This window comes from Phascolarctos cinereus, unplaced genomic scaffold (genome assembly GCF_003287225.1).
Source record: "Phascolarctos cinereus isolate Bilbo 61053 unplaced genomic scaffold, phaCin_HiC Scaffold_4;HRSCAF=312, whole genome shotgun sequence".
Classification (NCBI taxonomy): domain Eukaryota; kingdom Metazoa; phylum Chordata; class Mammalia; order Diprotodontia; family Phascolarctidae; genus Phascolarctos; species Phascolarctos cinereus.
This window is the reverse complement of record NW_027555847.1, coordinates 602,540,070-602,565,757: the sequence shown is the minus strand read 5'-3', so window position 1 is coordinate 602,565,757 and position 25,688 is coordinate 602,540,070. Positions and strand designations below refer to the sequence as shown.

General features: G+C 37.1%; 1 protein-coding gene and 1 long non-coding RNA gene across 3 annotated transcripts in view; one reads left to right on the top strand and one right to left on the bottom strand.

Annotated features, from left to right (window-relative positions):
• Nucleotides 1-25,688, top strand: part of RSPO2 (R-spondin 2) — a 259,264-nt gene that overhangs the window by 217,549 nt on the left and 16,027 nt on the right. The window lies entirely within an intron of this gene.
• LOC110196827 (uncharacterized) overlaps nt 1-25,688 on the bottom strand; it is a 54,528-nt gene that overhangs the window by 28,576 nt on the left and 264 nt on the right. The window contains exons 2-3 of one of the 2 annotated variants that reach the window (XR_013485746.1): nt 19,798-19,858; nt 3,505-3,566 (exon numbers count right to left, since the gene is read on the bottom strand). This is a non-coding gene — a long non-coding RNA (uncharacterized LOC110196827). Of the gene's footprint in view, nt 1-3,504; nt 3,567-19,797; nt 19,859-25,688 lie in introns of those variants that run through there. The other variant, XR_002321325.2, reaches the window with a different exon arrangement.

Below are 25,688 nucleotides of genomic sequence, written 5' to 3'. Positions count from 1 at the left end.
CACTTAAAGAAAAAAAAGAAAGAAAAACAAAACCCTTGTAACAAATATGCATAGTCCAGCAAAAACGCATTCCTGAATTGGCTGGCATGATGAGTTCTTAAAGATGTACTGACTCTTTGTCATTATTGTTTCCTTTTCTAGATATTTACTGACCATCACTTTAATAATATATTCCCTTAGAATTTTGCCAGGAATTGTGTCAATCTCACTGACCTATAGTTTTTCAACTCCATTAAAAATTGGAACATTTCCCCCTTTCTTTAACCCCTCACTTTTCCCAATTTTAACAGTCTTTCAAAGGTCACTAACAACAGCTTAGCAATCATGACTAGCATTTTTTTTTAGTGCCCTTCAACAAAGTTAACTTGGGTCTGGCAACTTAAATTCATCAAGAATAGCTAAGTGTCCTCTTATAATCTGTACTTGTATTGAATTTTTATCCCGTTAGTCATATTTGTTTTGTCCTTTTCAGCCCAAAGATCATCCCCTTTGACAGAAACAACATTCTGCCTGTCTTTTAAAGCCCTCCTAGGAAGCCTTCTTGATATGATGAGCATTCCCAAATCTTTCTCCAAACTTAATATGGGATTTTGTACCCCTTACATATTATTTTGCTTTGTAATTTGTGGCATCATATTCTGCTACTAGTGAATAGGCTCTGAGGGTAAGGAATGTTTTGCTTAAGATTTATGACTCACTAAGCACCTAGTTTAGTATTCTATACATAATATGTGATTATTAGATGTTAATTGAACTGAATTCCAATTACTCTTACTGCTTAAAATTGGAAATAAGGATCTTAGGAGAGAGACAGGAGGATTGTGCTGGAAAACTAGATTCTGAGATGGTCACAACTTAAATATAACAACAGACTTAATTGCATGAATAAGCTGGTGTGCTACTCTTTGGCATGTGAATCCCCATGCCAGTATACACAGGGATTGACTAATGCTTAGATGTGTTATTTCATTCTTTTACTCTCTTGTTCTTTTCATGTATAGATCAATTCCCTTATTTGCAAATTTGAGCCTCCCCCACATATTCATGCATGCACGCACATATATGGGAACACATGTGCATACTCACACGTGTGTAGGTATACACACATTTCTAAGGCTTTTTAAGACCAGATATCTTTTGGCACTCTGAAGTCTATGGGTTCTTTTCTGATTAATATATTTAAATGCATACAATAGAATATGTAGTATTATAAAGGAAACCAATTATATTGAAATAGTTATCCTTTTTTTTTTAAGTTCATGCACCTCAGATTAAGACCTGCTATAAAGGAAGTAGGTATTTAAGTATAATGACAAATGGCAGTAGGAGAAAGTGGTAATGCTTAGGAGATATGGTTCTTAAAGCTATCATCTTGTATTTTGAAAAGTATTTTACTCTGGTTGTGTAGAAAACATCAATATATTGAATTATATCATCTACATTCCATTTTCTAATGTCATAAAATGGAAATCCACCAAATTCCTATTCTGATGCCTCACTGTGGCATAGAGATTCTTCTCAGTTTTTTGGAGACTCTGCCAGTGCTTGAAAAACTTTGATTCACGCTCTGTAATGGACTTTGTGTTTCTTGAAGGTCGTAAATTGTGGATCCACAGCAAGTTAGAGTGACAATCTAGTAAGTATGCTTTGGAGGTGCATGATCAGCCTCCCTGGGAGGAATTCTGACATGCATGAAGCTATAAAATTACGTTTGGATCAGGGATTGTCACTTATGTTAATTTCTCTAGCACTTGGCACACTACTCTGTTTCTGAATATTTTAAAATTTTAAGTTTTAATTAATTTTTTATTGTATCAATTTATCATTTATCATGCCCATCTTCCTCAATACTTTTTCCTTATGTATGTTTAATGTAGTAGATATTGAATAAATGTTTGAACTGACTGCCTTCTTGGTATATCAGGGTCAAGAAACAAGCTTGTTCCTGCCTTATTTGCTGTCTTCAAACTGGGAACATCATAATGATTAGGGAGAGAATGCAGTGAGAAAATGAAACCCTTATGAAGATGATGAATATGCTATCTCTAACACATTTCCTACAGGCTTTTATAGATTTTTTTGAATTTATATACTGTTTCATTTAAAGAATAGAAAGATCATGCAGATGGAGAATTAATAAAGTGAGAGACAGGGAATGTTTTCAGCTTTGGTAACACACATTACCTCATTCATCTACATAAGGGCTCAGGGGAGGCATGATTAGTAACTTCTAGTTATGGAATATTAAATTAGGTGCTCTGTGTGTGTGTTGTGTGTGTGTGTGTGTGTGTGTGTGTATTTCTGTGTATGTATGTATCTGTTGCTTTGTGTTTCTTTTCTTAGCTGTGAGGAGCACACATATTATTTGGTCATTTGGATGCTGTTGTGTGAGTTCTTGTATTTAAACGTTGTGAGGGAGCCAAACCGCAGGGTCTGGCTGGCTTTCAGCATCGATACAGGGGGGCATGTAGTTTGCCATTTGTCTCCAACTGAGAGAGTTGTGGATATAATTTATTTTTCGTAAATATCGACTGTGAAGTGAATTTATCTCCTACACATTTGTTTTGCTTTTGGTTCTTTTTCTCTGTTTATAGCATGATATCCATTTTGTTGGAGATCAGTGAGTGTCTCACTAGTTTTTTTTTTAAGGTATTTAAAATGATAGGGCTAGGAATCAACTTTATCTAATCATCAGCAATTTGTCATCATATGTAAGAAGAGCAGCTTCTGGTTCAGAAAGGAGGAACTCACCTAGCCAATGGACAGATTTGGGGGCTAGGGGAAAAGAGGGAGCTAGGAAGACTAACACAGCTATGGTGGATATGTATTGATAGTGGAAAGAGTAATGATTTGGGGTAAGAGAGACAGACCAGGTTTTATATCCCAGCATTTCCCCTTTATTACCTGTGCAACCTCAGTCAAATTATTAAACATCCCTGAGCCTCATTACCCTCATCTATAAAATGAAGAAACTGAATTAGATAAGTCTCTTTTAGCTCTAAATCTCCTATAAGCTCGTATAGACTTATGTTGGTGCATTAGTGGCCAGCTTCACCCTTCTGCTACTCATGTGTACTCACAGGTTAGCCATGTTTTGTTGCAAATGGTTTAGGGAAGGGCACTTACAAGACTGAAATGCGTCTACTTTTGCTTTAGTATGATCCATGTAAATGAGAGAAGTACAGATGTTTTTAGCATAGAGCCCAGTATACAGTAAGCACTTAATATATACTTGTTGATTGAACATGAAGAAGGAATGCATTTAGTGATTTATCTTGGTGGTTTTGATTTTTGATTGCCTTTATATGTTTCATAGATAAAACTTTAAGTTTTTTTTTTACTATTTTATTATTTAATGTAACATTTTAAACAAATAATACATTTTAATTTAAACAACATAAGTTTTTGTTTTTACAATACAACCACTTCTGGGTATAGATAGACATTCTCCTCTCCCCTCTCCCCCAGGCCCCTTAAAACAGTGAAGCAAAAACAAATGATACAATTACCTCATCTGATGATACAGTACAGGTAACATTCTGTCCTTATAATCTCCTGCCTCGATGCTGAAAATAAAGCTATGTTAATTATCTGTTCTTTGGTTATTACAATTACCCAAAGACTGACTTCTTTTTAGTATTAATTTCCTTTATTGTTGTCATTCTGTATATATTTTGGGTTGTGATAATTTCACTTAGTTCATCCCAGTCTTGCTGGATACTCTTTTATTTAAAGGGAAGGAAAGTTAGAAACTTGAGAAGGTAGCTTGGCTATACAGTGGAAATGAATGGAAAGCATTTATTAAGTGTTTATTCTGTGCAAAGCTCTGAGAAGACCAATAGAAAGAAAGCAAGACAGCCTCTGTCCTGATACAGCTCCCCTTCCAGCTGGAGAGACAGCACATACAGGAGGTTTCAGCTACATGATACATGGAAAGGCACAGTGGTCCTTGGGGTGCAGCAGCAAAGCAGATGGTAACATGTCTTCTTTAGGATCATGTCCATTCATAAAACTGTACCAGTTTCTTATGTTGAACAAAATTTGATAGTTGCAAGGACTTTGATCCCCACATGATCCAGAAAGATTAAATTTCTATCAAGATCAACAGAAATTTCAGTGGAAAATAAGCAGTGTATGTGTGTAAAAATAAGATAACTTTATATACTTTGTCAGCTAAAATATACATCTGTTAATAGCTGTACAGAGGCTGAAGGATGATCTAATATTCTTCATCTATTTGAAGATTATTATATGGAGACTGATAACAAGTCACTTGTCCTCTCTGAGAGGAAATGTATTTAAACAGCAGAAGGGGAAAAGGAATTTGTGTAAATGATTCTTTTCAATGTTTCAACGGTGTTTGTGTATGAGAAGCAATTATCTTTCCCAGGACAAAAATAGGAGTTTATACTACTTTATTGGTAGAGGTAACTTCTTGATGAGGGAACTCTCCCTCTACCAGCCACCTCTGCAACTCAAAGTTTTAGAGAGTTGCCTGAAGCTCTTGACCTGTTAAATGAATTATGTTGGGTCAGACAGCCATTATGTGTTTGAGGTAGGTTTGGATCCAAATCTTCCTGACTCTGAAGCCAGTTGTTTATCCTCTGCATCACGCTACCTTTCCTCTTTCTGAGAAATCTTTAAAATCAAAGGTGTTTGGGTATGGATATACCTCTGCTCAAGAGGATGGAACTTGAAGTTCTTTCAAGACCAGTCAAATACTGGGCTTTATCAGTCTGGATTAATTCTTTTCATAGCCAGGTATTTCTTAGAATTTTTCATTTGTTGTTAATGTAATTTCTTTCCATATGTCTGTGTGTCACTCTGTGTCTGTCTTCTCCTCCCTCCCCCTCTTCCTCATCTCCCTCCACCTCCACCTGTGAACTCAGTAATTTTCTCTAATGGGAACTTTATAATATTTCATCTCATTAAATTAGAAAAAAACAATTCTGAAAATTCCATTGGTAAAGTAGTACTATTCACTCATGAACAATTTCCATAAGAAAATTTATGCCTTAGACTTTGCTGGCACAGTTAATTGAATAACAATTCACTTCTAAATCAGAAGTGAAATTATCTTTTAAGATGCTAAAACTCAAATTTATAGCGATAGCACTCTATTTTGATGTAAAAAATCACAATTTTTAGATATTTAATAATTTTTTTCTTAGATTTTTAACATCTAAACCCAGGCATGTAATTTGTATTTTATTGTGTATGAAATTGTGTCACAAGTAAATAGCATTTGGAGACAAAAATTGACTGCAAAATATTACCTGCCCAATACACATTTTTTGTAAGGGGACTTTAATGGAACATAATGCAATTTCTAAAACTGAAATCCAATCTTGCTGGCGCCACAAGTTGTCATTATCTCAATGCAGGAGCAATATAGTTCCAATCAGAACAGTAGGAAATTGAGGAATATGTTCGTCAAATTGGGATGAAGTTCATTTGATTAGAATTTTATAACCCAAGCCATCTTGTTACAGTCATAGTGGAAGATTTCTGGAGATCCAGGCTGCGGGACTGCCCTATGAAGAAACCTGTTTGATATTTCAGGAGCTAGGAAACTGTTCTGTCTTGTGAGTCAGCCTGACTGCTCTTTGGCTGAATTTCACTCTCTATCAAATAGAGACTTTTACAGAGCTTCTAACTAAGGGACTCTATTGGAATTAAAATGCTAATAACTATAACTCTCCAATGAGATCTGAGTGATACTATATCTGTACTTGGTACCTTGAAAGAAGGGTAGCTAGGTGGCACAGTAGATAGAGTGTCATGCCTAAAGTTGGGAAGACTCATCTTCTTGAGTTCAAATCCAGCCTCAGACACTTACTAGCTGTATGACCTTGGGCTAGTCACTTAACCCTGTTTACCTCAGTTTCTTCATCTGTACAATGAGCTGGAGAGGGAAATGGCAAACTGCCCCAGTATCTTTGCTGAGAAAACCCCAGATGGGGTCATAAAGAGTCTGACACAACTCAAAAATGGCTGAACAATAACAAATATGTATTTCATCTACAAACCATCGATTTCCCAAACTCCTCAAGGTAATTTCCTTTTCTTTGTTTCTGTCTGTCTTTGTAGCCCAAACACCTATCAAAGTGTCTAATATGATTTTTTTTTTGTTTGAGATCCTTGTGGGTAACTTTCTCTGCTCATGAAGATCAGCACTTCTCTACAATGTAAAGTTTTAGAGAGTTGCCTGGTGCACTGAGAGATAGCTTTCCCAGGCTTACAATTTGTCAATGGTTGCTAAAATCCATAAATGCCTGATAAATGTTTACTGATTTGTGAGCATTGCTATGTAGAGTAAAGTTAAGTGGCTGATACCAGACGTTGTCTGATCCCTCCTTCCTTAAGGAAAGGGATGGACCTGAAACCTTCCTATTTCCTCCTTGGTGTGATTTAGAGTAAGAATTTTTTCCCCTCTGGTCACAGCCTTTTCCCACTGGAGAGTCAGTCACCTATACCCTATTACATCAATTAGCTCAATTTAAGCCTGGGACAATGTAATTAATGGCCTCAGGTATCTGTGGTTCCTTCTCTGATGTTTCATGGCTATTATCAATAGAATCATAATAATTCAGAGCTGTCCAGTTAAGAGGAAAAAAATCTCTTAACATTTGGCTTTTTGTCACAATTTGTTCTGTATATTTCTAGCTAACTTTCTTTCTTTTCTGACCCAGCTCAGCTTCTCTCTCTCCCTGTCCCCTTCTCACTATTGTTCTTGTGCTGCCCTTTCTCTCCAGCTCAGCTGACGTCCCGGGCAGGATTGAAAATGCCAGCATCCTCCACTAAAGGCTGCCTCTCTGCTCATTATAGCTTCTGCTCCTACTTTGCAGTCTGCCCTCTCACAGATTGTGTGTCTTTTTCAAAACTCCAAAGGAATGACTGAAATCTGCCTTTCACTACTAAGATTTTGATCATCCAAATAGCTTTCAGGAATAAGAGGAAATGCTTTCTTTCTGCACTACAAATCCTAGATGCCAGTCAGTTCTCAAAACCCTATCACACTTGAATTAACTAATAATGGCATTCAGTCTAGTCCTTCTAATAAGTGAAAGTCACTTTAACACACACACACACACACACACACACACACACACACACACACACACACACACCCCTCTCTGGGCTTTAATCTATTTTTAAAGGAAACAAATAGTTTATGTTTCCATATTTACCACCATGTCTTTTGCAACAATAGCAATTTTTGAATAAAATATAGGATCTGTGGTTAGCCAACGAGTGTTTTGCTATGAATTGATTGGGGTTTTTCTCCCCCTTTTTTAGATAGAGAAATTGGAAGCTGAATACTGTGCAGTTTAAGTATAAGGCATATAGGATGTTTTTGGGTAGAGTTTGAAAAATATAGCCTTGTTTAGTCTTGGCTTCAAGTGCTAGGCTTTTCCCAGTGGACTGTTGCAAGTTCCCTATGGTTTGTTGGCACTAACTTTTATTGTCCAGAACTTTAGTTCTATTAAAGAAGTTTCTTAGTTTATAGGCAGTTTATAAGTAATCACAGTTTTTATTACATGAGTTCTATGTTAACCTCTGCGAGAATACAGTATCTGTTTTAACTTCCCTTCTAATTATGTATATAGAATGAAGACACATTTCTTGGTCTTTACATTTTCTAGATAAGTGTACACATAGGATTTGTGAGAAAAACAAAGATTATTGATTGTTCACAGCCAGTGTCCACTTTATAGGTGGTATATAGCATCTCCACTGGGACTGGTAGTGACCCAAAATTTAAAGTAAAATGAATAACACAACTGCAGCAACTTTTCAATAACTGAAAGCCTTGATGAATGTTGGTATCAGTTTAGCTTCTGCGAGCACATTTAGATGACTCCTAGAAAAGAACTTTTTTAAAGTGCAGAAACATTAACAGTTTATTCTTTGATGACTTGACTATGGTTACCATTAACTGTAGGTAACAATTATTTATGTGTATACACACAGACACACACACACACATAAATTTACATATATGTACACACACACATATATACGTATATACATATATGTACGTACATACATACGTGTGTGTGTGTGTGTGTGTGTGTGTGTGTGTGTGTGTGTTTATATATTTGGCTAAGCAATGGGGTTAAGTGGCTTGCCCAGGGTCACACAGCTAGTAAGTATTATGTGTCTGACAGGTCAGATTTGAACTCAGGTCCTCCTGAATCCAGGGCTGGCATTCTACCCTATGGGTAACCTTTTTAAAAGCATTTATCACTGCAGTGTTAGTCTGTCTCATTCTTTCACTTTTTTTCTTTTTATCTTACAGTAGGATGAGAGGGCAGGAAGTGATGCTTAGAGATAATTTCATGCTTTACTCATTCAGTCTTCATGTAGGACTCTTCCTAAACTATGACAGATAGATAATTACCTTACTTTTGAAGATTTTTGCAGCCAATTCATTTACATCTGCCCTGAATAACTCCAGAATATCTAGCTGCCTTCATATTCAGAAGGTTTTTATCTGTACTGTAAAACTCTGCTTTTGCAATTTTATCCATTTCTTGTTAAGGATTGGTATCAATGGAAAAATAGTTAATTTTTTTCCCTTGAAAGCCACCTGTCATAAATATTAAGACATCTTTAGCTTTTCACATAATCCCTATTGTACTCTTATGTTTTTAAAGTTAATGCTACTACCTAGACCCTCTCTGGCTTTTCTACATTCCTCTCCAATTCTGGAGAACCAAATTGGATCCATTACTTCAGTGTATGGTACAGTAGGAAGCCTATCTTTGTCACTACAAATCACAGTCTTATTTCTACATCCTAATACCAGTCTGAAACTTTTCATAGTGCTTTCTAGATAGTTTTCTGTCTTTTGAGTGCTTAGTTAGCTTTGTTATTTTGACTTCTTATTTTTCTCCTCTCAAACTCTCGTTGAACTTACTGAAGTTGCTAGGAATACTGGTCATTGCTTGGATTTCTGGTTCAGGGGTCAGCCCCTCAGCTTTCTTCTCAATCACATTTGTTCTCACTGATTGATATAAATTGTGTTTGTTACCTTAGAATCACCTAAGCTAAGAAGCAATTTCACAAGGCCCAAGGCTCATAGTACTTTGGCCATTAGAGCTTGCTTGTGAAGAACATGAAGAATCAATAAAGCATTTGCTGTGCTCATAAATAATGGTTTCTCATATCAATTTAACATAGATTGTTTATAAATAATTTCCATAGTCTCTTGCTAGAGGAGAATAGGTTTTCAGGTAGGAAATCCTCTACATTTGAACTAAAAATGAGACGTAAATATTTGACTCCACTTTTTCTGTTTTATTCATTGTGTGGTGACAAGCAGTTTAAAAAAAGGTAGTAGCCTTAGAATATTAATGATCACCACTGTACTCTAGAAACCTGAAAAACAAAGTGATGTGGGGATTTAAAAAACATATTCTTTAGAGTATCTTGGAATGTTTTCCTTTTGATTGAAAACCATGGGTGTTTCTTCAGTGTTTAAAAATGTGTTACAGTAAACACAAGTCCCTGTTAGGGTTGGAGAAAATGTTTATTGACCAATACTGCTCTCTTGGCCTGTCTAAAGAACAAAGAAAATATAACCTCAATGTGGCTTTTGCTTTTAAGGGGAAAGGAACAAGCATTTATTAAACACCTACTGTGTGCCAGCCCTGTACTAAATGTTTTACAAATACCTCATTTGATCCTTACAACAACCCTGGGAGATAGTTACTTTTTAAATCCCTGTTTTAGAGTTGAGGAAATTGATTTGGTCAGCAATTAAGTGATACAGGCAGGATCATACAGCTGGTTAGTGTCTGGGGCCAGATTTGAACTCCAGGCCTAGTGCTCTATCCACTGACCCATCTAGTTGCTTTAAACCAGTGGTGGCATTGGGCCAAATTCTTTGAATATGTAATCATGTTTAATAACATTGGTAGGGAACACAGATGATGACAGAGTTTAATAGTACTAATAATAAAGATAGCTAGTATTTATTTAGTACTTTAAGATTTTCAGTGTTTTAAAAGTGTTATCTCATTTGAGTTCAACTTGACTGCTAGATTGTTTCTTAGAATGTAAGTGGTGGAAGGGATTGGGTAATTGCTAGGTAATTATCTACTCTAATATGGTTTAATTTCCCTCCCTGCTGTATATCTGATTCTTCCTAATATTAACACAAAGACTCATCAGCCTCCTTACTGCAGAGCTTCCTTCATTGCCTGGAGCCTCTTATACTGACACATCTTTCCACCATACTGGCCCCCTTCTCCCATTGGTTGAATTCCTTCCAAGGAGCCACCATTTTGGGGATGGACCCAGGCTGGCCCTACTTCATTCCTCTGCCAGTTATGTTTCTGACTCTCTTGGTCTTCACCATCTTGCCCCTGTGGTGGTATCTTCTCCTCCCCACCATCCTTTCAGTTTTCTTTTAAATTTTGTCTTCCCCCTTTAAAATGTAAGCTCTTTGAGGGCAGAAAGTATCTTTTTTTTTTGCTTGTATTTGTATCCTCAGCTCTTAGGACAGTGCCTGGAACATGATAGGCATTTGATAAATGTTTATTCATTGATTAATTTCTTTTTCTATATAATGGGAAGAATAACATTTACCTCATCCTCGTTGTGAGAATTAAAGTTTGCAGCTAGGTGGTGGAGTAGACAGAGCATTGTTCCTGGATTCAAGAAGATGTGAATTCAAACCACTTACTAGCCATGTGACTCTGGACAACTGACTCAGTTTCCTTAAGTTCAAAGTGGAGATCATAGTACCTACTCCCCAGAATTGTTATGAGGATTAAATGAAATAATGTTTGCAATGCACTTTGCAAACCTTAAAATGTTAGCTTTTGTTATTGTTTATTAAAAATGCTAGCTATTATTTTAATTTTATTACTGTTATTATTTGCATAGTATTTCCTATACATGCACTTTTGCATCTATTCTCATTTGATCCAAACAGTCAGATCAGGTTGTAATTATTCCCATTTGACAATTGATAAAGCATAGATGTATTCATTAAAATCATATGTTAGAGTTATAGTTATTATAAGTAATTTTTGATAAAGCCTAGACAGAACTCATGACTCCTACATCTCAGTCCTGTTTTCTCTCCACTGTCACCCTTTCATAAATGAATGGACTTAAACACCATGACAGATAAATTTTAACAAAGGAATACATTTTGTAGTTTATGAAAGCAATTGTAAAATGCATAAAATTTCAGTCAGATAACTTTCACATGTTTCCTCAATTGGATTTCTAAAAGAAAAGATTTTTTTAGTTCTAGTTTAAGGACTGACATTTTTGTTACGTTTTGTGACCACTTGGGTAAAAAAAACACCCAAGAAACTTAACATATAGTTCCCTAAAATGTCCAAACAAAAACTCTGGACAGAGATGAAATGGCATATTTCAGCTCTCTGGATAACCACCCATGCTTTCTAAAAACAAAGTCAGGATTTGGCCCACTCTTCCTGTGACATTAACTGCAGGATTTCCCCCTTAGTTCTTGCACATGTTTCCTACAGCATTCTGGCAGATGTATGACCACAACTTAGCAGGTGCCCTACGCCTTCCAACAGCTGTTGAACACATTGTTTTCTTGCTCTTCAGACATGTGTGGCACACTATAGAGCAATGGGAAATAGACAAACAAGTTCTGCTTTTGCCACGTAATGTAATCTTGGGTAGATCACTTACCCTGCTTTATTATCTATGAAATGAGATAGGTTGAGAGATTGCAGGGAATAGAGGCTATGGTGTAAGACTTGGGATTAGGAAGAGTTAGCTTTGTATCACACCTTTGAAACTTCCTGTGTGGCCATGTCACTTCCCTGAATCTCAGTTCCTCTTCTGTAAAATTGAAATGGTAACACCTGTATTACCTACTCCATAGAGTTGTTATGGTTATCAAGAGGTAATGCATGTAAAAAAGGACTTTAAAATATTAATTATTATTTGGGTGGTGGTAAGATAAATGGAGAGAATGCTAAACTTAGAGTCAAGAAGACCTGAGTCAAATCTTGCCATTGATCAATTGACCAGCTGTGTGACTGTGGAAAAATCACCTCTGTTGAGCTTTGATTTTCTTATCTATAAGACAGGTACAGTAATACCTGTAGTATCTACTTCAGAGTTGTTGTAAGGCTTAAACAAGGAAATGTATGTATAGTGCTTTGTATCTTTATATAAATGTTTGTTATTTGATTCCTTACACATCTACCATTTTATGAAATATTTAAGTCCAACTTTTGAATTTCTACCTGTCTTCCAACATTTTTACAAGTAGAACCCTGTATTGTCATCCCCCCTTCCCAAGGATTCAAATATAGTGTTGGTCAAAATCCCCTTGAAATGAGACATTTATCTAATTGGTCTGTTAATCCTTATCTAACAGTATATGGCTATATGGGGGGCAGCTAGGTGGCACAGTGCCAGCCTGGAGTCAGGAAGGTCCTCATTTACCTGAGTTCAAATCTAGCCTCAGACACTTACTAGCTGTGTCACCCTGGGCTAGTCACTTAACCCTGATTACCTCAGTTTCCTCATCTGAAAAATGAACTGGAAAAGGAAATGGCAAATCACTACAGTATCTCTGCCAAGAAAAGCCCAGATGGGGTCACAAAGAGTTGGACATGACTGAAATGACTAAACAAAATATTGCTACATCTCTATATGTCATTTTGGAAGGAAAATGCTGTTTAAATTAAAGGACTTTTCACGGCTATTTCTTTAGATCATTTCATACGAATAAAAAACATGAGGGATAGAATTAAGATAGTCAAAAAGATTAGTTGGGGTTCCTTTTACAGTTTAGAATTCAATTCAACAGATCATATTTAAGCCCTATGTTGTATAGTTTTGTGCCAGGGGAGATTTCAAAGAATGAAAGTTGGATACTATCTTCATGTAATTTATTATTTTGGAAAGGAGAATGTGGTTTTAGTAATTAGAATAGAGCATAGAACATAAATGTAGAAGAGAGATGCAAGCCAAGTGTTATGTGTCAGCCCCAAGGAAGATTCAGTACAGGTAGATGCTTAAAGAACTAGTTGAATGACCAAAATATAGTAATATATCAGTACCAAACTGGGGAGGTTTTCCATGGAATTTCCTTGTGCTCTAGCTTTAACATGTTTGTGTTTAATCATTACTTTGATCAGTCGTTACTTTGACTTGACTTGACCGGATGAAATTCATCATGTCATATCATGAAACTTATAGATGACAAAAATCTGGGAAGGAGAGCTAGCAGAATCAAGATCTTAAAAGACTTGTATAGGCTGGAACAGTGGATTGAAGCTTGGCAGGTATAAATAGTAAGTCCTGATCATGGATTTTGAAAACCAAATGCATGAGAATAGGACAATAAAAAAAGTGCCTAGAAAGCAGTTTATGACAAAAAGACAAGGGATTTAGTGGATTGTAAGCTTAATATAAGTCAGCAATGTGATGTAGCAATCAAAAGACCTAATGTAATCCTGGGCTGTATTAATAGAAATCTACTGATCAGACTGAGGGAATTGATAGTCCCCTATCCAGATCACATCTGGAACATTGCCTTTTACTGAATTTACCAACTTTTGGAAAGATGAGGGGGACTAGGTTAGTGACGGGACTTGAAATTGTGCCATATCAAGTAATCAACAAGCGTTTTATTAAGGGCTTGCTATGTGCTAGGCACTGCTCTAAGTATTGTGGGTACAAACAAAAAACAAATACATTCCTTGCCCTCAAGAAACTTACCTGCTAATGGGACAGATAGCATTTACATAAATTGGCATAAGCAAGTTACATACAGAACAGATGAAGGTAACCTTATTGGGTAGGACACTGACACCTGGGAGATAGTTGAAGAAACTGGGAATGTTTAACTTGGAGCATAGAAGATTTTGGGGGCATCGTATGATCTTCAAATAACCGAAGGATTTCATGAGAAAGATAAATTTATTTCACTTTGGCTTGAAAGGCAAAGCTAAGTGCAATTGATGGTAATTACAGGGAGATAGATTTCAGATCAGCATAAGGAAAATCTTCCTATAATTAGATTTGTCCAAAAAGTGGGCCAGTCTAATGTAGAGAATAGTGACATCACTGACATTGAAACTCTTCATGGAAAAACTTGGTAAACATGGAATTTGTGATTTGGGTAAAATTTTAGTACCATTTTAATTGTAATATTTTATGAAAGATGATTTGTTAATCAGGGCATGTGGGAAGACTCTTAGAGGAAGTGACACTTGAGTTGGATCTTTAAGGATGGCTAGAATTTCAGAAGATAAAATAAGGAGACATTCTATCCAAAGAGAATGTTGTAAGCCAAGGCATGGAGGCAAGGCAGTAGGATAAATAGGTAGGAAATGGACAGAGTAGATCATGGGGAAAGGAGGTAACAGAGGACTGGAAAGTTTGGAGTATGTTTTCTTTCTTACATATCACACTTCCTGAATACAGCTAAGTTCTAGGTCAAGATTGACAACAGTTAGTCAACAAGAATTTCTTAAGGTCTTACTGCATGCTAGGCACTGAACTAAGCCCTAGACAAAAAAGACAAAAAAAAAAACCAGTCTCTGCTCTTAAGGAGCTCACAGTCTAATGGAAGAGACAATACACAAACAGATGTGTGCAAGTTCCATAAAGATAAATTGGAGGTAATCAACAGAGGGAAGGCAATTGCATTAACAGGGATCAGGAAAGGCTTCTTGTAGGAGTTGGGATTGTAGCTGGTATTGGAAGACAGGGGAACCAACAGGTATAGATGAAGAAAGAGAATCCCAGGCCTAGGGAACAGCTGGTGAAAAGACATGGGGTCAGGAGATAGAGAGTCTTCTGTGAAAAACAGCAGGTTTTGAGTGGGAATGCATGCTATGAGTTTCTTTCTCACCCACTTTTCGTATCCCTTTCTCTCTGTGAGAATGGCTATCCCTTCCATTTCTGGGTTCTAGGCTGATGTAGATGTTTACCAACCTGGCTCTCTGTTTCCCAACCCCCCTTCTCTCCCAGCCCTTTCCTCAAATGTTGGAATTACATGCCTTATGTTCCATTTGCTTGAACTGGACAGAGTATTACTCTTACTGATAGTCAGTGGCATCCAGTTAATCATTGCAGATATTATGCAGTTTATGTTTGTTTCACAGTCAATAGCTTCTATTTATACTTTTTAGAGACAGTTGAACACTACAGTTGGTGGACCAATGAGTGACTTGGAGTCAGGAAGACCTGAGTTCAGATTTAGCTTCAAAAACTTATACCAGCTGTGTGACCCTGGGCGAGTCCCTGTACTTCTGTCTGTCTCTGTCTACATTTGTCAGTGCAATTAATCTGAATTAAGCAGCATTTTCATGTAGTTTTTGTTTATATCATAGTGGCCATTGTATATATTGATCCATTGATGTTACTGTCTTTATTCTGTATCAGTTCAGTAAGATACTGTATATAAAGTGCTTTTTATTCAAGTGTTACGTGAATTTGAGCTATTATACAATACTTCCCATGGTCCTCTAAATTGGGGACAATATTTCAGGGAAAAGAGGCTTTTTGTCTCCCTCAAGACGTATCATAGAAGATGAGTTTTCTGCCATCCACATTAGGTTGTTTGTTCATTTCTTCTTGAACAGCCATTCATTAAAGCCTTCTTTTCTTTCCCCTTCCCCTCTTTTTTTTCTTTCCTTTGGAATTTCCTCCATCAATGCAGGACCAGCAAGTGTTCTGCAATTGAAATTCTTAAGGAATCTGTTGGGACACTAAGAGCTTCCTGACATCCCTAAGTTTGCAGAGCCAGCCCTGTGCTCCAGAGGCAGTACTTGAACTAGGGTCTCAGATTCTCAGGCTACTCTGCTATTGCACCTTTCATTAAACCCCTGTTATGTGCAGAAAAATTCCTTGGTGTTCTTTGGCTGAAGACCTGTGGTAACAAGGATTGTTGACTAGTCGTATGCTAGAAAGTATTATTTAATTTGTCTCTTGGAAACTGAATGCCCTTTTAGTATAGTGGGGAAAAAGCTTTGTATTAAAATTTTTAAAAATGCCCTGTGCCTAGAGTTCCCCAAAATGTTGCTGCCTGAAAATTTCGTTAGATGATGTTTATCAAATTAAGCAAAAGCAGAAGGTATCATACCTCCAGTTCTAATGAAATTATGTTAAAAGGCACCTCCTATTACACTATGATGTCAACTACAGAGGATCTTGAAATTTTTTTGATGACTCTGACTCCTAATCAAATCAAAACAGAGCCAGCAGCATCTTCTCATTAAAGTGTAACATTCTCTCTCTCTCTCTCTCTCTCTCTTCCTCTCTGTGTGTGTGTGTGTGTGTGTGTGTGTGTGTGTGTTGTGTGTGTGTTTTGAGGGGGGAATGAAAGGGGATGATGTTGTTACATACCAAATAAATTCATGATTTTACCTAGAAAACTCATAACCTATAGTAGTACTACTGACTTGTACTCACTTAAGGTAAGAAGTGACAGTAGCTTCTGATCATAGATCTGAGGTTTTTGTTTTTCATTTTATCTCTATTGTATATGAAAATTTGGTTTACTTAACATTTTATTGGTGGCTTTTTGTTTTTACACCACAATCCTTTCCCTTTATCATCAGCACCATTAAACCTTTTATTGTAACAGAAGCAATTAGGTAAAATCAAAGAACATATAACTGTGCCTAAGAATGTATATTTCTTTCTGTGTTGTAGTCCCCCACCTCTCTATTAGAGGAAGAAAGTGCATTTCCTTGTCTATCCTTTAGGTCTGAGACTCTTCCGGAAAATTTAATGTTTGTTTTTATGTTATGGTGATCAGTCAGTTAAGAGGCATTTATCAATCACTAACTGTGTGCCAGTCTCTATGCTAAGGGCTGGGGATAGAAACAAACGGTCCCTGTCCTCAAGGAGCTTACATTCCTATGGGAGAGGAAAACACGTGAATAACTAGGTTCCTGCAACATTTATACAGAGTGGGTGAGGACAATCTGAGATGAGAAAGCATGATCATAGAGAAGGGGAGACCCAGAAAGGCCTCCTGCTTCAGGTGGTATTTGAGTCTTGAAGGAAGCCAGGGAATTCAGGAAGCAAAGGAAGGGGGAAGAGAGGATTTCAAGAATGAAGGAACAGCCAGTAAAAAGGCATTGAGTTAGGAGATGGTGTATCCTGTGCAAGGAACAACAAACAAGAAAGTCATTGTTGCTAAATTGTTGAATATGTGAAAGAGAATAAAGTATAAGAAGACTTGACTTAATTTTTGCTGCTACAAAGAATTCTGCTGTGAATATTTTGTTATGTATAGGACCTTTCTTTCTGTTCTTGACCTACTTGAGGAATATGCCTAGTAGTGGTATTACTGGTTCAAAAAATATGAACAGTTTAGTTACCCATCTCACATATTTCTAAATTGCATTCTTGAATGGTAAAACAGTCGATTAGTGTGTTTGTCTTTCCACAGCCCATCTAATATTGACTTTTTTTTTTTAAATCATCTTGGCTTAGTTGGATATGAGGTGAAACCTCAGAGTTGTTTTCATTTCCATTTCTCTTAGTGATTGAGAGAAATCATTCATATGATTCTTGCTTATTTCAATTTTTTTCTCCTGAAAATATTCATGTTCTTTACCACTAATTTGTTTGGGAATGGTAGTACATCTTTTAAGATGTTATTATGCATTTTGCACCTAAAATAACAGAGAATTGAGCAAGTGAGAGGCATTGATTTGCTATTATAAAAAATATATTTAGCTTGTTAGAGTTTTGATGAACTTGAATTTTAAAAATCATCAATTCTCACTTTTCCTGAGAAATAGATAGTACAAGTATTGCTACTCCCATTTTAGATATGAAGAAACTAAGGCTCATTTTGTGATTTGCTTGAATGTCACAGAGCTGAGATTTGAAACCAGGTTGTTTTCCATGCAAGTATGGTGCCCTCTCCTCTAAACTTTATTGCTTCTACAAGAGTCTATAGAATCAAAAATATAATGGTGCAAATGACCATTCTTATTCTCTTCTTTCAGAGGCAGTATGGTATAGTGCCAGCGTCAGTAAACTAAGGCCTGACGGCTAGGTCATATTCTACAGGCCGTTTAGTGTATGGCTTCCTAGCTAAGAAAAGTATTTACATTTTAAGTATAATACAACTTTATTTAAAACTCTAAAACTATTCTGAAATGTAAAAGCCTATATTTTGCTGACCCTTGGTATAGTGGATAGAGTAAAGTAATAGTGGATAGAGCAATGGACTTTGCAACAGGAAGACCTGGTTTCAAATCTCAACTATTTCATTTTTCAGTTATATGAACATGGGCAAATAACTTAACCTTTATGACCCTTAGTTTTCCATTTTTGTAAAATGATGATAGAAGTACTTATGATAGAAAATCACTATGAAACTCAAATGAGATTCTGTATGTCAAGAACTTTGAAAACTTCAAAGTACTATATGAATTTCAATTGTCGTATTCCATCATCTTTGTTGCAGCTAGGTCAGAGGGCTGCAAGAGGTTTTCTGAGCTTTTTTGATTACCTAATACTAGAAGGTTACCCGACATTTTTATGTGGAAGTGCCAAACATCCATCTCTCATGCAGGTCTCTTCCTATAAGACAGTTTCCAGGAAGAGAAGAATACTGAAAGAGGATCCTGGAGACCTGAGTTAAAGTCTCAGCTCACCAAGTGTCTAAGGGTATGTCCCTTGGCATATCCCTTGGCCTCAGATATGAAAAGAGAGAATTAGACTAGATCACTAAAATCTATTTCACTTCTAAAATAAAATGATTTTAATTTTTAATCAAATGGATAATGCTTTGAATGAAAAATGACTTCTTGATGGTAGTTACATCTTTTCTCCAAACAATATTTGTGTGATAGCATTTATAATTTACATACTATTTCTGTACATGTCATGCATTATTTCTCTCTCTTATGTGTATATGTGCGTGTGAGTATGTGTGTGTATATGTATGTATTATACACACACATGTACATATACATATCTATACACACAGATCTTGGCTTTGTTTAGTTATTTTATTTCCACCTTTGAAAATACTTTGATACTTTTCCTTTTTTTTTAAAGGCAGGAATGTTCCATGTAAGCATTGTGAATTAAATGGAAACAGTGGTTTGTTGGGGCTGTGTCAAATTGGTTTCCTTTCAACATTTTCCTTTTTCTCTGTTTTTATCCAAGGCTTTCAAATTTAGTCAACCATATAGCTAATGCTTGTCAAGGAAGACCATGCCAGTCTTTTCATATATTATAACTTAAGTTCTCCCGCTCCCCAAATATTGATTAAACAGCTATGAGTAGAGGATTCTGAACTCAAAGTAGGAGTGGGAAAATAATGTTGAAATTAAAACTCGACATCAACTTTTAATGCATGTTATAAAGTTTAGTTGGGTTTGTGAGGTGGAAGAAGAAAGGGTGAGAAACACCTCATAGTTAATGAAGGGAAGTCATCTCTAAATTGAGCTTTTCCTCTGCCATCTACACATCTGGTGACGGTTCACAAATAGCCTTAAATTACATAATTAAAATTAGGAAGGAATCAGGTAGTGCTTTTGTGCTTTTTTTCAAAGTGAATCATCGCCCCCCTGTGGTAGAATAGTGAATTCTTTTTCCTTAAAAAAGGATTCCGTAGAAGTCTTAGTGCTTGGTTATTTGCTTCCCAACTACCAAAGGGACTAAAGTATTTCAAAAGATAGCCTATCCTGTTTATGACCACCTGTTCCCACCTATGACAAACTTTCTTTAGGATGATAAAAGTTTGTTTTCATTTCTACTGTTATGATTTTCCTAGAAGTTGCCTTAAGCATATGAAGAGTCACTGACCTTTATTATCTGGATGTTCTTAGGTAAATCATTTAGCCTTCTTGGTCCTCGGTGTCTGTACCTACAAAATGAGGGGGTTGGATTGGATGGCTTGTAAGGTTCCATCCAGCTCTGCATTAATAATCTTGTAAAATAAAATTATTTTTCCAGTACTTTTCATATTTTTAAAATTAATTATTTTTAGTTTTCAACATTCACTTCCACAAGATTTTGAGCTCCAAATTTTCTTCCTATCTTGTCCCTCCCCTCACTCCAAGATGTAGTGCATTCTGAGTACCCCTTCCCCTAATCTGCTCTCCCTTCTATCTTCCCCCCTTCTCTTATCCCTGTCCTCTTCTATTTTCCTGTAGGGCAGGATAGATTTCTATACCCCATTGCCTGTACATCTTATTTCCAAGTTGGATGTGAAAACAATTTTTAACATTTATTTTTAAAACTTTGAGTTCCAAATTTTCTCCCTCCCTCCCCACCCATGCTCATTGAGAAGGCAAGCAACTCAATAAAGGTTATATATGTGTAGTCATGCAAAACACTTCCATAATAGTCATGTTGTGAACTATATTTCCCTTCATCCTATCCCGGCCCTCATTTATTTTATTCTCTTTTGACCCTGTCCCTCCTCATAAGTGTTTGCTTCTGATTACCCCCTTTCCCAATCTGACCTCCCCTTTGTCATCCCCTCTGCTCTCTTATCCCCTTCCTCCCTATTTTCCTGTAGTATAAGATAGATTTCCATATCCAACTGAGTGTGTATGTTATTTCCCCCTTAAGCCAAATCCAAGGAGAATGAGATTCACTCATTCCCTCTCAAATTCCCTCACTTCCCCTCCATTGTAAAAGCCTTTTCTTGTCTGTTTTATATGAGATAATTTATCCCATTCTACCTTTCCCTTTCACCTTCAGTATAATCCTCTCTCACCCCTTAATTTTATTCTCCAGATATTACCCCTTCATCTTCAACTCACCCTGTGCCCTCTATCTATCCATCCATCCACCTATCTGTCTGTCTGTCTATAATTTTTTCCCTCCAACTACCCTAATACTGACAAAGGTCTCATGAGGTACAAATATCATCTTTCCATGCAATAATATAAATAGTTCAAACTTAATAAGTCCCTTATGATTTCCTTTTCCTGTTTACCTCTTCATGCTTCTCTTGAGTCTTATATTTGAAAGTCAAATTTTCTATTCAGCTCTGGTCTTTTCATCAAGAATGCTTGAAAGTCCTCTGTTTCACTGAACGTCCATTTTTACCCTGAAGGATTATGCTCAGTTTTGCTAGGTAGGTGATTCTTGCCTGTAATCCTATCTCCTTTGACCTCCAGAATATTATGTCCCAACCCCTCTGATCCCTTAGTATAGAAGCTGCTAAATCCTGTGTTATCCTGATTGTGTTTCCGCAGTACTTGAATTGTTTCTTTCTGGCTGCTTGCAATATCTTCTTCTTGATCTGGGAACTCTGGAATTTGGCTACAATATTCCTAGTAGTTTTCCTTCGGGGATCTCTTTCAGGAAGTGATCAGGGGATTCTTTACATTTCTATTTTACCCTCTGGTTCTAGAATATCAGGGCAATTTTCCTTGATAATTTCTTGAAAGATGACGTCTAGGCTCTTTTTCTGATCATGGTTTTCAGATAATACAATAATTTTTAAATTATCTCTTCTGAATCTATTTTCCAGGTCAGTTGTTTTTCCAGTGAGAGATTTCACATTGTCTTCAATTTTTTTCATTTTTTGGGGGGGGTGTTTTGTTTTACAATGTCTTGATTTCTCATAAAGTCACTGGCTTCCAATTGATTCCATGCTAATTTTTTCAGTGAGCTTTTGGACTTCCTTTACCATTTGGCCAATTTTTAAGGCCATTTTAAGGCATTAAATGCTTTTTTAAGGCATTCTTCTCCTCACTGGCTTTTTGGACCTCTTTTGCCATTTGGGTTAGGCTATTTTTTAAGGTGTTATTTTCTTCAGTATTTTTGGTTCTCTTTTAGCAAGCTGTTGACTTGTTTTTCATGATTTTCTTGCATCACTCTCATTTCTCTTCCCAGTTTTTCCTCTTCTTCTCTTACTTGCTTCTCAAAATCCTTTTTGAGCACTTCCATGGCCTGGGACCAATTCATATTTTTCTTGGAGGCTTTGGATGTAGGAGCTTTGACTTTGTTGTCTTCTTCTAGTTGTATGTTTTGATCTTCTTTGTCACCAAAAAATGATTCTATGGTCTGACCTTTTTTTGCGCAGTTTACTCTTGATCCCAGCAAATTACTTGTGTTATAAACTTTTTGTTAAGGTAAGGTTCTGCTTCCAGTATGGAGGGTGTAGTGTCCCAAGCTTCAGAGGTTTTGTGCAGCTGTTTTCAGAGATACTTCTAGGGACCTGTAAATTTTCAGTTCTTCCAAGGTGGTACAATCAAGGGTGAGGTGTTTACTCCTTTCCTGGCCTGTACTCTGGTCTATGAGTGCCCGCAAGCACTCCTTTTTGTCTTTGAACTGTGATAAGCCTTGCCTCCCCATTACCATTACAAGCTCCACCATGACAGCACTCCTTGCCACCTAGAACTGTGACCTAGACTCAAGCAAGGGCAAAGCAAGAGATTCCTGCCTCAACACCAGCAAAGAGATCCCTGCAATCCCTCTCTTATCAGCCACTCAATTCCCCCTCAGTCTGTGGGCCTAGAGCTTTGGAAGCAGCTGCCACCCCAGGGCTGTGCAGGGACTGGGGCTGGGACTGAGCTTCTCTCTCATGGCAGTAACACACTTTTCCTACCGACCTTCTGAGTTGTATTTGGCATTTGTGGGTTGAGAAGTCTGGAAACCACCACAGGTGCCTATGATTCAGTCCCTTGAGGCCTGCCCCAGGTTCACTGAGGCCTGGTGTTTGTCTGTGGACCCACACTGAACCATACTCCTTTCCCAGCCTGGCACAATAGACTTTTCCAATCAACTGTCCAAGTTGTCTTGGGCTGGAAATGTGGTTCACTCTGTTTTTTTTTTTTTTTTGTGGGTTCTGCTGCTCTAGAATTTGTTTAGAGCCAATTTTTACAGATATTTAGAGGGGTTTGGGGGAGAGCTCCAGCAAGTCACTGCTTTTGCTCCACCATCTTGGCCCTGCCCCACCTGTAGTATTTTTCCAAGGTCAAACTCTAAAGTAAAAATCACTCTGAGGATTGGTCCACGTGTTACTATAACAGCAAAGGTGTTTTATTGAACATTGCTTGGAGTAAGTGGAAAGAATCTTTCTATAGTGAAGATGTCTGTTTTGATATAATTGAGTGAAGATTGGCTCTAAAAGATATGATAATGAGAAGCCTGACCCACATCTCTAATACCATGTGTTGAAAATACCTTGAAATATAAGATTGAAGATTGGATTATCTCTCAAAAAGGATGAAGTATTTCTTATAGCTGAATATTCCTCTATTTTCACAAAAGAATATTTTTAAAAAATGAAACCATTTAAAAATAAGCTAGAAAAAAGGCAACAGATGACATTCTCAGCAAAAAATTCTATGTGTAATACACTGGATGACCTCTGATAAATTTCTCAGAAGGTATTACTATTTTGAACATATCTCTTATCCACCAACTTACAAGCACTAACTCAACTATTGTAATAGTCTTCCTAATTGCTTCCTCACCTATCTATCATCCCCATAGTCACCAAATTGATGTTCCATGGGTGGGGAACCTGTGGCCTCAAGCCACAGGTAGCCTTCTAGGTCCTTGGGGGCAGCCTTTTGACTGAGTCCAAGTTTGACAGAACAAATCCTTTTATTAAGGGGATTTGGTCTCTGAAGTTTGGATTCAGTCAAATGGCCGCACTTGAAGAATTAGAGGACCACATGTGGCCTCGAGCACGCAGGTTCCCCACTCCTGTTCTAGACCATAGTACCTCCATACTTAAGAAAATTAAGTAGCTTCCTATTGCCCCTTGGATAAAATACAAACTCTTTTGAGACTTTCAAGATTTTCATAGTTGAACTCCAACCTAACTTTTCCGTCAGATTTCCTTTTTTCCCCTCTCACTCACTTTAAATTCTAGTCAAACTGGCCTTCTTGCTGTTTCCAGTGCATGGAATTCTAGCTTCTACATTAATACCTTTTCTATAGGCAGCTACCTCTTTTGTCTGTAATGTTCTTTTTTGGATTCCAGAACTCTTTCCAAGACTCAGCTTTGGTACCATCTTGTACCTGAGATTTTTCCTGATCCTTTCATTTGTTAGTGCTCCCCCACATTTCTTCCCCTCCCCCAGTGATTTTGTATTTAAATTATTTCTCTCTATCTACCTGTCTCTTTTGTACTGACTTCTCTGTGTCCTGTTTCCCTTTAATAAGCTCCTTGACAGCAATGAGTTTGATTTTTATTTTTGTTTCCCCAGTACCCAGGGCAATACCTGGTACATAGATACTTAGACAGGTATGTGATAAATTCATATTGATATCAAACAGTTTCTAACTTTCTTTGAAGGTGGAACAAACATAAGTTGCCATTGTCTCCTTTTGGCATGGTCTTTTTGACCCTGTACATCTTAAGTCATTTGTGTGATTTGTTTGACATATTTTTTTTTTCCCCTGAGGAGTTGAAAAACAGCAGAAAAATGGCTACTGAGGATTATTAGACAGTTATCTTAAAATATAACTGCAAAGGCAATTAGTCAGTCCAGTACCAGAATCAAGAATAGTAGGATTACAAGCTTGCCATTATAGAATGCTTTACAATCTACAAAACACTTTATCAACCATAGAATCAAATTCAATAAGAATTTGTCAGGTGCCTTATATTTGCCAGGGACTGGGAATACAAAGATGAAAATGACAGTGTCGTCAAGAAGTTGAATTCTATTAGAAGTAACATGTATAACAATTGATATGTTATATGTGTATATATACATATATACATATGTGTATATGCACATATGTAATTGTATATGTACATGTTTGGTACATAAAAATGTGTACAAAGTATATACAGAGTAGTCTTATGGGACACTATTAATTAGAAGGAATCAGAATAGGCTTCTTGTCAGAGCTGAGCTTTGTAGAGAGTTTGGGATTCTCTGAGGAAGAATATATATTGACAGCTGTAGAAGACCTTTTCAATGATGCAAAATCTAATTTAGTCTTCAAAATAATTCTGTGAGGTAGGTATTACAGACAACATTTTGCAGGTGGGTAAACTGAGGCTGGGTGCCGGGAGTGCCTGCGTCCCCGGCTGTGGTCTGATGCCAGCAGAGTGTGAAGAGAGAAAGAAACACGGGCCAGGTGAGAGCAGTGAAGAACAAACTCTGTTGATTGATCTGAGGGCTCAGGCTTATATAGTACTGGATCAAGCAATGGTAACATTATTATTCATGAAAAGTACAAATCTAATTAAGTGATTTCCTTCCTTCCTTGTACCTTGTCTGTTACATTCTTTCCTGCATCCTGTCCTGTACCCCACCCGTTTCCTCCCTTCTTGCATCCTGTTCTCAAGAAACGGAACAGGGGGGTGGTGAGCCGACATCCTGAGTTTCACAGCTGTCAGGCTTAGTACAATCTGCAGGTAAGACCTGGGCTGGCCTAAGTCCTCCAACTCCCCAAAGCCAGCCCTCTACAGCTGGGGAGGTTAAGCTACTTTGCTAGGTCACTCAGATCATAAAGTAGAAGCACCAAGACTTGGACTCAAGTGTTTTGATGCCAAATTCATTGTTGTCTCTGCTACCCTGCAGATTCCTCTGGAAAACCTAATGCCACTTAAATTAGGGTTATATAAAACATAATCCCAGTATTATGATTATTATTCATTATTACCATTACCAAATCAGTGTTGTTCTAGCCTCTATGGAAAGACTTTGAGGAGGGGAAGAACCCATACCCTCCCTAGGCAGTGCATTCCATATCTCCATGGTTCTGATTGT